The 13889-nt window shown below is 34.1% G+C and overlaps 1 long non-coding RNA gene across 2 annotated transcripts; it reads right to left on the reverse strand.

Moving 5' to 3' along the window:
* Window positions 1-6662: 6662 nt before the first annotated feature.
* Window positions 6663-8556, reverse strand: LOC122302453. 2 transcript variants are annotated; one of them, XR_006240470.1, is made up of 3 exons: window positions 8324-8556; window positions 7417-7708; window positions 6663-7337 (listed from the first exon to the last, which is right to left on the reverse strand). It is a non-coding gene; the product is annotated as an uncharacterized LOC122302453 (long non-coding RNA). The 2 variants fall into 2 exon arrangements; XR_006240469.1 differs by having other exon boundaries at window positions 6663-7124; window positions 7200-7708.
* Window positions 8557-13889: the final 5333 nt, after the last annotated feature.

The raw sequence follows: 13889 nt of genomic DNA on the forward strand, positions 1-13889 counted from the left end.
TCATTTTTATCATCGTGCCTTCGTTTTCATCCACGGGTATGTCTTATTCTTTTTGTTTTTTTGTTTTTTTTTTCTCTCTTTGTTGATTTTGGGTTTGTTTGAGGAGTATTTTTATGGGTTAGATCTGTAATGTTTATATGAGTATGTTTGTTGTATCTGTTATAATTACTTCTTTTTGGTTCGTAACTCAACAATATTTTTCTTGATTTTTGAATCTGTTGTAAATGTTTCTTTGGATAGGCAAAACTTGGGTCTCACCGTCAGTGAGATATGCAGTTGTTCCTGACGAAACTGTAAGATCCTGTTTCAATAATTTTGGTCTGTTTTTGTACTCAGCTCTTATTTTCTAGTTTCAGATTTTTTTTTTCTTTTTTCTTAGGAGTGGATCATCTGTGCACAGTGATATGGAATGTTTCCCTTGCATTGCTTTCACGCTCTTTTCCCAGAAAATATCAGAAAAAACTACTAAGTAGTAGCCAGTGGTGTTTTTCTGGTGATTTTTAGACTCTGTTCTGGAAAAACAGGCCCTTTTAGTAGTGGATTCTAAAAGGTAGATGGTCTTGGTTGTATGGGTTTGTGTTAGTTTGTAGACTCGGTGCTAATGTATTAATTATTCTCCGTGTGCAGACATCATCATGGTGAGGAAGAGGAGAACTGAACTTTACTTTGCAATATCTTAGATTACGTATGTGTTTCAATTGCTACATCAGTTCTATGTTGCCAGCTTGGTAAAAGCTTTGCTAGAAATGGAAAATATAAAAGAAAAAGAAAAGAAAAATGCTCGGTGAAAGAAACAGCAGATAATGCCATGCAAGCTTATTTCTGCATGTTGTACTCTGAGAGAATAGGGTTTTGAATCTGAGCTATGACACTAAAGTATGATGTCTCACAAAGTATTAGAGATTCAAATGAACTTATTAGTCCCATATTAAAAATATGGCTACTTGCGTTTGAATTAAATTTTTTGTGCTTTTGCTTAGTTATGAATTTTCTAGTTTATGGAAATGTGCTGATGAGGTTACTCTCTCACTTTGTTACTAATTCCTAAGGTTTCAGTTTGGCAACTATTCTGCAATTTTAGTTCTGTATTGGTGATATATTTCCTTGTAAGATATGCAAGGTGTAATTATTGGATGCCATTGTTCTAGGGAACAATATTTCTTTGGCTAATGACACTAAACATGTGATATCTTGTCATTCTATGGTATGATGGTTCTCCCCCCATCTTTGTATTCGCATTCCCCAGCCCCAGACTCACCTCCACTGATGCTCATTGATGTTAACCACGTTAAAAATATGGGATGTGAGGTGAAAATTATCTATGATTGTTGTATCAAGCATCTTCAAATTTATTCTTGTTTTTTATAAAAAAAATCAGACCCAGGTTCTGGCCCTTATTAACAAATTTATTCTTGGATACATTTAGGCTTTTATATGGGTTTTTTTATTTAAAAAAAAAAAAGACCCGGTTGAATCCGGAACCCAGAATCCGGGTTTTTCAAAACCTGGATTCATCCGGGTTTCGGCCCGTTTAAGACCCGAGCTAACCCGGTCCGGGTTCCGGCCCGGATTTAAAATCCGGATTCCGGTTTGGGTCTACCCGGATTTCCGGGTCGGAACCCGGATGAACAGGCCTAGTCTTACTCATGCGCACAAGTGATCAATTAGGGATAAATGGATAAAATAGATACAAGCTAGCTAGCTAGGTATATGATAAAGTTGCTGCTACATAATTATTATATATGTAGTTCGCCTAATTATATATAGCCATGCACCCTCAACCTTGGGCAAAATCAACATGCTGGTTAGTACTTGGATGAGTCAATGTTTAAAAGGAAGAAGACATTAATTACAAATCCCTCAAAAAGAAAAAAAGGCAAAAAATTATTGTCTTTTAATAATGCAGGACGCATGCATAATTTATGGCTTATCTTATAATTGGTCAAATATGTCATCTTAATTACTACATATAAAGACACATGCACGTTTGCTTTTGAGCCTAATTGGGCATGCATGCATCATACGCGCGTACATATTGCTTAAAGGTACTTATGCACAGGTTGTGGATTATATTTGTTGTTATTCTTTTGTGCGAGTAAAAAGGATAAGAGGGGAAATTGGAGGTGGCTTTTCTACCTAAACGCGATCGTAATATTATTCTGTTGAGGACATGTTTTGTACTCTTGTAACTAGCCCTTATAACCTGGAACCAGAAAATGAGAGTGGCTCGTGCTAGTGATCAGGGATACCTTTGGTGTCTAAGTTAGTAAAATTTTACTATATTCTTCGATGATATATTAGCCTAAGTTTTTTAGGTGCGTACCTTGATCTGTATTTATACTTGGCCTGTCGAGTTGCTCCTCTTGAGTTGTTCTTCCATGGGATGGATGCCTCTCAACATATACTACCACTACAACAAATTTCATTTTTAGAGATAAACTTTATTAAGGACGAATATAATTGCATCCCTAAAAGTACTTGTTTGGGATGAAATTTAAATTTCGTCTCAAAATGTGGATGAGGTTCTCACGGCGTTCGAATGAATAAATATTTGTTCGAACAAGATGTGCTGTGATGAAACATATCGTCTCAAAAAAAGAAATACGTTCGAACAAGTAAAACTTTGTTCAAACAGAGAGTTAACGTCCATTCGAATGGTTTAGTCTTTGTTTGAATAATAACTTGGGGGGAAAGTACATATAATTTTGTAGGAGAAGTTTAAAACTGTTTGAACTGAAATTTTATGTTCGAACAGGCTTTTTTTGGTGGGAAAATCTGGCGAAATGGTTGCAAGATAATTCAAACTCAAAGAAATTGAGTTCAAACTAATTCCAACAACACATTTATTCATTCGAACGACTTGTTTGGTGGGAAATTATAAAAAAAAATGATAGGGATTTGATTCAATATATACTGTTCGAATAAAATATTCATCCATTCGAACGGTATGAACTTAGTTCGAAACCCAAAATAAACGTTCAAACATGATTGTTTAATTATAATAATTTATTGAAAGGCATCCAAAATACCATAAAAATAAATAAATTCTTAATTTATTAGTTATCATTTTCAAAATATAAAAATCTAGATATATTATATAGTATTATTTATGGTGAATTAAAATATTTCATATTCATAAATTAATTTTACGTAATTAATTTAAAAATATTTAAATGCGTTCTTTTATGTTAAATAATATTTTTAGTTAAATAAATATTACTTTAGTAAAATAAAAAATAAATATTTTTGACAATAAACAAGCTAGCAAACACCCAAAAAACAAAATCATACACTAATTACATCACAAAAATATAATGTTCAATACAACATAAAAAAGTAAAATAAAAACTAAAACTATCTATCTAGTAAGTAGCTTAATATCCTCATGTACAGAAAATATGCGTCCCTCCGTCTCATGAAGCTTCTCCATGATAGGCTCAAGAATCTTCTTGATCAAAAGTTGGCGATTGTAACAGCCCGTTAGAAATTCAATTGTGAAATTTCTATTAACTTTAGGAACCTCGTGAAAACCCCATAAGTTTCACGAATCCATTAATCGTATAGGTTTTTGTCTAACTACATAGTTAGTGTTATTATTTATTATGGTATCATAAGTGTGTTTTTTATTATTGGAGATAGTTAGAAGTGTCAAAATGTATTATGGTTTGTGCCATTAGACTCGGAGGGTTATTTAAAGTCTTATGGCGCAATAACATTTTTTCATATTTTCGGACAAAATGTCTGTTCAAAACTGTAGATATTATTGGATAAAAAGAAATATCTTGAGGTAATTTTCATGAATATTATTGGGTAAAAATATTTTGAGTTGATTTTTATACATATTATTAGATAAAAATATCTTAAGTTGATTTTTTGTATATACTATTGGATAGAATATTATGAGATAATCTTTTATAGATATTTTGGGTAGGAGAAAACTACACTCAACTCTCAACTCCAGTCTCATCTCTTCCATATTTCATCCATAAGTATCTCCAGCCACCTCTCCCCACGAAATTATCTTCATTTACACTTTCCATTGAAAGAATATCAAACACTCTCTCTCGGACAGCTTTTAAAAGGTCTTTTGCACACTCATTTCGAAGCTTTTGTAAGTATTTTATCATAAAGTTTCCTTCATATAAGTTGTTCCTTTTTTAGTCTAGTTTACATGGATATCTTATTTGCCCCATTTCAATATCATTTGGTCAGTCAAATATTGTGTAAACTATAGAAAGGTCATTCTGGGAGATAAACTAGAGAATATGTTATAGTTTGGAGTTTTTGACCAAGCTAATGGATAGATATTGGTCCAAAATTTTTATGAAGTATTGTTAACATGTATATGTGACTATTGATTGAGGATTTTTGCATGATTATGGGTTTTGATGAAAGATTTTCATAGATTTAGAAACTTAGAAACTGGAAGAAGAAAAATAGTTTCTGTTTTGAGAAAGTTTAACTCTTTGGTGGTCTAAACCTATTCTAATGACTTTAATAATTTTATTAGAGGATCCTAAGTATCTTATATACATGTTATATTATTATTTTGAAAATATTTGATGTTAGTTTCAAAGATATGAAATTTTATGCAAAGAGATATTTAAATAAGCGAAAGTGTGGATATTCTTGGCTAAATTTATGTTTTGGTTAATTTCTAATCATGTGATCTTGAATTAGAAGCTTATATATGTTTTAGGACATCTTTTTAAACCATGTAATGGTTTGGTTCGAAGATCATATATTTATAAGTCATAGATCAAGAGATTTATCAAAACTAGTTGAGGAAAAAGTTTTTGTTTTTGGACTAAGTGTAAAACCAAAAACTCCAAATGTTATGTTGTGATTTTGGTGACTTTAGTTTGATGATTTAAAGCATGGTTGATGTTAGGATGATATTATGAATATGTTAGAAGTAAGATTTGATTTTTGAAATTCTTGGAGATGTTTTGATTTAAGGTCAAAACTTGTGATTCAAGTGCTTGGATCTTTTTACAAAAAAGTTTGGTGTTAATTATTAGTTTTTTCTAAATGGATGTTTTAAGTATGGTTTTAAACTTAGGATTGGAAGATGTTTGTTGCAAAATTTTGGTTTAAGCATGAGTTTTGAAATTAGAAGGAATTGCAACAAAAATCAAGGGAAATGGCCTATGGATGTTTCGGCCATAATGTGTTCTTCATAGTTGTGTTTTGTTTTAAATTTTTCTGAGTTAATATTTAAGTTTAGGACAAAATTTACATGAGGAATGTAAATTTTGGAAACTTTTGGAGTTAGTATGCAAAATCTTTAAGTTATGGGTAAAATGGTCATTTTCCCACATGTAGAGAGTAAAATGAAAATTTTACTCTTTAAGTTAGTATTTTCCATATTTCAAATTATTAGTGATTTAGTTCTAACTTTTAGAATCACTAATTACAGTTCCTCGTGATCGCACTTGAAGTTTTATAAGAAACGCGGAGATCGAAGTAAGTTAGCTTTTAACTTACTAGCAGTCTACTATGTATGTGTGCTAAGTAAAGGAACTACAGTGTATGTATGTATGTTATCATATATGTCATGCCATGCCAAGTTATCACGTAATTGTCTATTATACAGAATTTATTCTGTCATCAATTTTTATCTGTTACATAATATATTCTATCATGTATTACTGTACATTACAAGTATGTCATGTTAAATATGTTGTCTATTATATGTTATGCCATGTTACGAAATATTTCTATTTCAAGTTGGTCATGTATTTCAAGTTATATTCAAGTCACGTTATGTTCAGTCAGGGCTTCAGTTATTTCGTATTCCAGTCACGTTTCATCTTGATTACTTATGTATGGGGTCACACCAATTGTGACGCATACACTACGTGAGAGACAGCAATTGTGACACGTAGAATACATGGGGCCACAACAACTGTGGAGTATGTATTTACACGTAGAATAGATGGGGCCACAACAACTGTGGAGTATGTATTTTTCATGTTAAGTGAAGTTTGTGTAGAATACATGGAGCCACAACAACTGTGGAGTATGTATTTACACGTAGAATACATGAGGCCATAACAACTGTGGAGTATGTATTTTTCATGTTAAGTCAAGTTTCAGATCAAGTTCATGTCAAGTCAAGTTCAGTTCATGTTTCAATTTAAGTTATGTCAATTATGCTATGTTGTACGCCAAGTCATGCTTTAATTACTTATGAATTTGATTATGCATTTATGCTTTTACTGTCATGCATGCATCATTAGCTTGTGTGAAAGTTTTTTTGTTAACTTACTGAGATTTGTAATCAAATCTCACTTTGGTAGTCCCAACTACTATTCCCCCCGAATGGTAGATCTTGTTACAGGACCTGAAGGAGAATCAGGAGCTGATTAACTAGACACAGTTGACTAAGCGACGGTGCGACGTCAATGTTAATATAGTAGTTAATGTAAATTACTACTTGTACAATGGAGTTGCATCTTTAGTACTTTTTGGATCATAACCATTTTGGACTAGTGTTGTGATCTACTCAATGGGTCTTTATGTATGAAGTATGTTTTAAGTATTTGGGATATTTTCAATTTGGTGCATAGTATTGCTAAAGAAAAAAAATTATCCGCTGCGAATATTGCATAATGTTAAATGAATGTTAGGAACATTGCATCTTATATGTCATGAACGGGGGCAGGTAACCTTGTGTTGCATGTCTCGACGCTTCAAATGTCCGTCCGATTCCAAACGGAATTTGGGGGCATCATAGCGATGCTCCTTGAGCAGAGATCGTACCTCATCCAAACTAGCCCTAGCAAGCTGACTCTGAACACCAACAGGAGTAGAAGTTGGATCACTCGTCGTGCCACTATCTTGTGCTGCTGGAATATTAGCTCAAGTCTTCCGCAAGTGACCCTCACTCCTGCTGAATGCCATCTTGTTAAGAGGCCCAATCTGTGGCTGCTTCCTCTCAGTCATTTGCACATTAACTCTCAATCGGACTAAGAGGTTAGAGATCATCAGTGCAAATGGTAGACTGCCTCCACTAAAATAGCGTGACTCAAATCAAATTCGGTTGAAGAAATATAATGGCAGATCAATTGGCTCTCCTTAAGCTATTCGTTTCATAAATCTAGCTCGCTTGAGGCCGAAATCTGTTTTGTGTTTCATCAAATAAGTGTTAGTGAAACAATTAAATTTAGCATTCTAAAAAATGTTGTGCAGTCTACCTGCTTGATGACCTTACTGCCATTATATGGAGGAGCCGAAGCGTCCAGCATCATCGTCTGTGAGACCATTATCTGCTGGAGCATCATCCTCACTATCACCCTCACCATATGTCCCTGCATTAGGTGCAGGTGGTGCAGCTGGTATAGGGTATGCACCAATCACGCACGAGATACTAATGAAATAATAAATAACAGATGGTGAGATAGTAATACTCACCCCCCGAACGGTAAAGGTGAAGGCATCCGCATCAGCCTCCATCTCACCCATGGTATGGTAGAACTCACCGAACATGTCTGGATAGGCAACACCCCTTTACTGACAGCTCGGTGCCCATCCCCGGTTGTTGATGATGGAGTATATGCTCTGTCCATCCCTGGCAATATTGCAAACCTCATCTAGAATGATCTCCCGCTCGACCAATATCAATCTCCGCAGTTGAGCACTAGCTTCTCCATTAGGTTGGCCGGCTTTTCTCCCACGTTTTCTTCCACTAGTTGCAATTAGTTCACTGTTGATCATAAAACCAAAACGAATATATATAAAATATTAGTAAAATTGTAATTATATTATATTATATTAAATAAACAACCCATTCAAAAAAAAAAGTTTTTGTTCGAACTAACCATAATTTCAATATGAAAGCTAACCACTAAGTTTGAACTAAACACACATATGTTAGAATGGGTAAGAGTCTCATTCGAACAAGAAAATTATACGTTCTATTTTGGCTCAATAGTACTAAATCTTGACTATTTGGGCAAAAGGACATCTAAGTTAGAACAAAAATTATATCCATTCAAACTATTCTTAATGTAAATCATATGCGTTTGAACAGACAATATCATATTCGAACACTACAATGGTTGTTTGGCAATTGAGTTGAAGTCGTTCAAATGAAAACTTGCCAAACAGCTATGACTGAGTCAACTCAGCACTAAACATGAAACCTACATAAATCCTTCGTTTAAATCGGTAGAAATGATTAAGGAGTGAAGCCCCCAATAATTTCTATTGATTATTTTTACCGAAAAACACCAATGAATCAATCCGACCCCCTTCACATATCTCAAACATGGTCCATCTAAACGTACATTTACTTAGCAATAGGGGATTAACGGCATACCTCTTCGAAGATAGGGCTTTCAACGGTGGTGTTGGTGGTGGTGACGCGAGTGACGGATTGGAAGTGAGGAGCTCCTGGGTTCAAACTGGATTAAAGTGATGAGTTTTTGCCATTCTGTATTCAAATTGGGTATTTGTATGGAAGATTTTTGTTCGAATTGAAAATGGAGGGTTCGAATAGATGCGTATGCATTAACTACGTTCAAAAAGACAAGAATGTCGTTCAAAGTAATAAATTATTCGAACATATCTTTAACTGTTCGAACGTTTGAAGTGTATATATATATATATAATATTATATATGAATATTATAATTCTAATATGAATATATATTAGATAGTATAATGTATATAGTATATATACATAGTATAGTATATATATAGTATATAGTATATATATATACTATATAATATAGTATATACTAACACTATATATAGTATATTATATATATATATATAGTATAATATAGTATATACACTAATCAAGAAGTCCTTTCGTACGTTAACGCTGCTGGGTGCAAATGCAATTTAGACAAACAATGACATTTATAATTTAATATAATTTATAAGTTTTTTGTCCAAAAATATAATTTCATATAAAAATAAAACTACTTGATATGCCAAGATTATCTGTCGCTTTTGCAATTTAATATATCATATTAAATAATATTAATTTATAGATCTTGCTTTTTATTTATAACTATTTTTTGTTAGACATATATAGCACTTATCATATAATTAGGTGAGCATGCATCATCCACTTTTTTTGTCTCAATCGATCACGCATCCTCACCAAACGGCCAGATGGGTTCCACATGATGATGTGCATAAATGTATCGTAAAACCACTTGCATGATTTTGGGTAAATTTCACGAGTAGTAGTGGCGAGCTCGACAAGAAAGTTTTTGGGACTTGTACTCGTAGACTTGCATGGTAATTATGACAATGACTCATGATAAAATGGCAGACATCTACATAATATTTGCAGAAATGGTAGGGCGAAAAGATGGACCATTTCTGCCTATATGGTGTGAATTGTCAAAAGTCTCATTAACTTTTTGGCTTGTCGATCGATTAAATATGCATGTGGAGCATCATGTTCCTTTTTAAAATTTTATTTTTCCTTTTTTAAAGGATGACGCCTATGCTGTCTATGCATGATTTCATTCTATGAAGCATAGTGATCTGTTTCATTTTATATTTTTTATTTTCTTGGAATCATATGTGGTACATATATTATATGGTTAGCAGCGCCATGATCGATGTTTAATTCCCACAATACAAACTATATGATAAGATGTAATTATTCTAATTATAATCTATCTTAATTAATTATTTGGCGTCACACAATTTTATCTCTTTAGATGGAACGCCAAAATCATGATGATGATGTGTATTATTTCATAAAGTAACGTTTGGTTGTTCCCTAGATATTATTTTGCTTCATTTTTTTTTTATATATAAAAGAGAAACATTAAATAATATTTTTATTTTAAATTTATTATTTTAACTTTTTAAGATGGGGATAGTACTTAATTAATTGATCATTTACATATACCTTCATGTTCATGTGATTTCAGATATGTTCATCCAACTTTACAGCCCGTTAAATTAATAAACCCTAGTTTGAATTATCGTATTTTTAACTCATAAGAAAGTTGGGTAATTAGATTCCTAGCTTTATTAAATATCAAGGATGGTCATAGAGGTCCATCGTGTGAAAATGCAATTGTCTTTACAAGTTGAGTAGTGACATGGGTAATTAAAACACATGTTGAAATAAGTCATGCAAGCTGGAGTTATGTACCCGAGAAGGAAAAAGACGAGCTTGTCTAACATGTTAGAATAGGGATTTACTGGTTCATAGAATTAATTAAGTTCATGTTTAATTAGTTAATTATACATTTGTTCTGTATGATGATACTAAATGGGCACTAATAATTTTGCATATTTTAGGGAGGCTTTGTGTTAGATTGGACAAAACACAATCACGATGAAACCGTGACAATGTCACTTGTGGATAGGTACAACGCATTTCACTATGAACTATATAAGGTATACTCAAAATATGGCACACATGCTAAGGCGATATCTAGTGGGACATCGTTGATTGACCCACCAATATGGGAATGGCCAGGTCAAAGGTGGGCCAGAAGAACCTTCAAGGTAAGACAATTTCAGTTATCATCTACTTGAAAATGATTTCTGACTTCATATTTGTATGGTATTCTGATGTTGGCCTAAATTGATTTTCTTGTACCAACCATTTGTTATAACATATGAGGTTATATATCTCAAAGGAACATAAATAAGAAGCAAAAGCAAAGGGTTAAACACACAAGTGGGAGAAAGTCCTTTGTTAGGCTAATAGAAGAGAAAGCAAAATTCTAATTTATCTCTAACTCTTATAACAGTGTTTGCTCGTAATAAATGGATTACTTAAATGTTATTTTTCACTTGAAGCACATAAATTTATCAATGCTACAACTAAACATAATTATGTGAGCGTTATTAAAATTTATTTTGTTAAAAGTGCAATTCGTCCAATCTAATAGCATTTGTATTTCATATTCAGAATCTTATGGCTAAGAAGTTGAATGAGAAAGTCCTACAAGAGGATATTGATGATGCAGATATAGAAGTTTTCAAAGAGGTTTTCAAAGAGGTTTTAAGGCATAGATCCTATGCACAAGAGTTGGGGCACTCGGTCATTCTCGAACCGTCACCTTCAATTATAAAGAACAATGATTTTGTACATCTTACTGAGGAGAATGAAATCAACAAGACAAATGCTGAAATTTACAAGACTAAGTTAGATGTACTAATGTTTGCTATGGAAGCTATTAGGAAAGATGTGATACTATGTATTTAAGTGTATTTTAATTAAATTATTATTTCATTTATTTTATTATTGGTTCTTTTAAAAAAAAATTATATGACTTTTGTTATATTATTTTATGATATTTTAAGTTGTGAAATTTAATTCAAAGTATTATTGTTCATCGTTTAAAATGTTCTTTATTTTAAATTAGTTTATTGTTAGATTTTATTATTTTATTTTACTAATTCAATGCGTTTAAATTATTTTATTTAAATTTATCTTTTTGAAATCATTTTCGTTGGATCTATCTTGAGACCTAGATTGAAAAGACTGGATCTTATTTTCTTTTTCTCTTTTTCCACTTTTTCTTTTCTCGTTTCTCTTTCTTTTCTTTTTTTTTTTTCTTTTTCTCCTCACTTTTTCTTCTAGCCTGCGTGCGACACTTCCTTCTTCTTCTCTTCCGTCTATTTCTTCCAGCCTCCCCCACCACTAGACCTCACCACCCAGCCCACCAGCTTCACCACCCTCTGACAACCTCCCCCACCCCAGCCTTCCTTCTCCACTCTCTCTCTCTCTCTCTCTCTCTCTCTCTCTCTCTCTCTCTCTCTCTCTCTCTCTCTCTCTCTCTCTCTCTCTCTCTCTCTCTCTCTCTCTCTCTCCTTTGGCTGTGTGTAGCCCGAGTGGCTTGTGCATTTTTCTACTCCGCAGTGTGTCACCCATTAGCACCACTACCACCACAGCAGCTTCCTCTCTTGCCGTCCATCCTCCTCCACCAAGTTCAACCCTTAACTCCCTGTCGTTCGCTTGCATGAAGCCCACAAACCCCACGGTTTTCTCCACTTTTCGCCACCGTCTGCCACCGCCATCAGCTTCTCCTCTCCCCGACAAATCTCCCCTAGCCTCCCCACCCCTAGCCAAGCCTACACTTTCTCTCACTCTCCCACAACAGGCCTTTTTTTCTCAAAGTGGGCCGATCTCCTCCGTACACCACCACCCACGGCCAGCCACCACTAACATTAGTTTTACCAACACCCCTAAACCCTTCCCTAGCCATTCCAAGTCTTCGTTTGTCTCTGTTCAAAAATTAGGTTTTTGAGACCCACGGCCTTTGTTCATTTTGCACTGTTACGTTGTTGTGCCACCACCTCTAGCACCTCTGTGATCCTTAAAAAATTATATTTTAGCACTTTAAGTAATTTTTCAAAAAATTTCTTGAGATTAAATTATATTATTGTACTAACAACTTTTTTGAAGTTGGTTGGTTGTGCCAGGCTTAGAGTCCGAGGAGTATGGAGGTCGGTTGAATTTGAGGATTGTTTGTTTATTGAGATGAATTGTGTTTGCGTGTATTATGTTGTGTTTGGCATCATTGATTTTTATTGCATTATGGTATGCATATTTATGCATTGTACATAAAAATTGGATTTTCATGTGAGAAAGGAATTTGAGTTGATTTGTGATAAATGATTGGTAAGGATTGTGAGAGAGGAAAAATAGACTATAGGAATGGTAGTAAGCAGGGACGGTGGTAGAGTCCCACCTGTGATTCCTGGCTACCGTGAATGGAGTAGCGATGGTGGTAATCCCACCTGTGATTTCCATCTATAGTGGGAGCTGTAGGGATAGTTGTAAGCAGTGATGGTGGTAGTCCCGCCTGTGATTCTTGCCTATAGTGCACGCGGTAGGGATTGTGGTAAGAAAGAATCGTGGTAGAGTCCCGCCTACAATGCTTTGATAAATTGAAAGAGAGAAAAAATGAACTGTAGGGACGGTGGTAGAGTCCCGCCTGTGATTCCCGCTTACAGTGCATGCAATAGGGATGATAGTAAACAGGGATGATAGTAGTCCCGCCTACGATTCTCGCTTACAGTGGGAGCTGTAGGGATGGAAGTAGTCTCGCCTATGATTCTGGCCTACGGTGCACTCGATAGGGATGGTGGTAAGCATGGATGGTAGTAGAGTCCCACCTACGATTCCTGCCTATAGTTTTAATTGGTTAATGGGTCATTTTCTTGAAAAATAGTGGTTTTTAATAAATTGATATGTGAACAATTTTTTGAAAAAATAGTGAATTTTATGATTGGGTCATTTTTTGAAAAAATGCAAGTGGTTATTTTTGAAAAATGGTTTTGGGTTACATGCATGTTTCGTTATGTGCATGCATTTTTGTTGGATGCATTAATATATTTTATCTCTTGAATTGTTTGGTTGATTACTTGTTGAGACTCATAATCTCACAGTATTCCATATCTTGCAGTACCATTTCATTGTATCGTAGATTTTGATATAGATGATGTAGAGCCTGAGGATGCGGCTTCACCGGGGGAGTGACGCGTGGTCACTTTGGTTCGTGGGTTATGTATCACTCTTTGATTATGTAAATATTGGTCTTTACTTTATTTTCGCTGGATAACTATATAATATTTTGAAATGCTTTTATTTTAATATGTGTGTATTTAAATTTCTGGTACTTAGTTGTCTGACTTTTAATCATCTACTGTGACCTTGTTATACACTTTCTACATGTACACATACTTGGCACTATTCGTTGGGATGTGTGACCCGTATTGTCACCATTCTGACGTCACGATTCTCACATTTTCGTACTCAGGGGCGTCACAAAAGATTTTTCAGATTAATTATGAGAAACAATTGAACATGATTCAATCAGAGTTGGAGTCCCAAAGAGACTCTCAGAGAGAGACTCAAGGAGATGCTTAAGCATCATTGTTGAAAACCTATTTTGG

Source organism: Carya illinoinensis, chromosome 1 (genome assembly GCF_018687715.1).
Source record: "Carya illinoinensis cultivar Pawnee chromosome 1, C.illinoinensisPawnee_v1, whole genome shotgun sequence".
Classification (NCBI taxonomy): domain Eukaryota; kingdom Viridiplantae; phylum Streptophyta; class Magnoliopsida; order Fagales; family Juglandaceae; genus Carya; species Carya illinoinensis.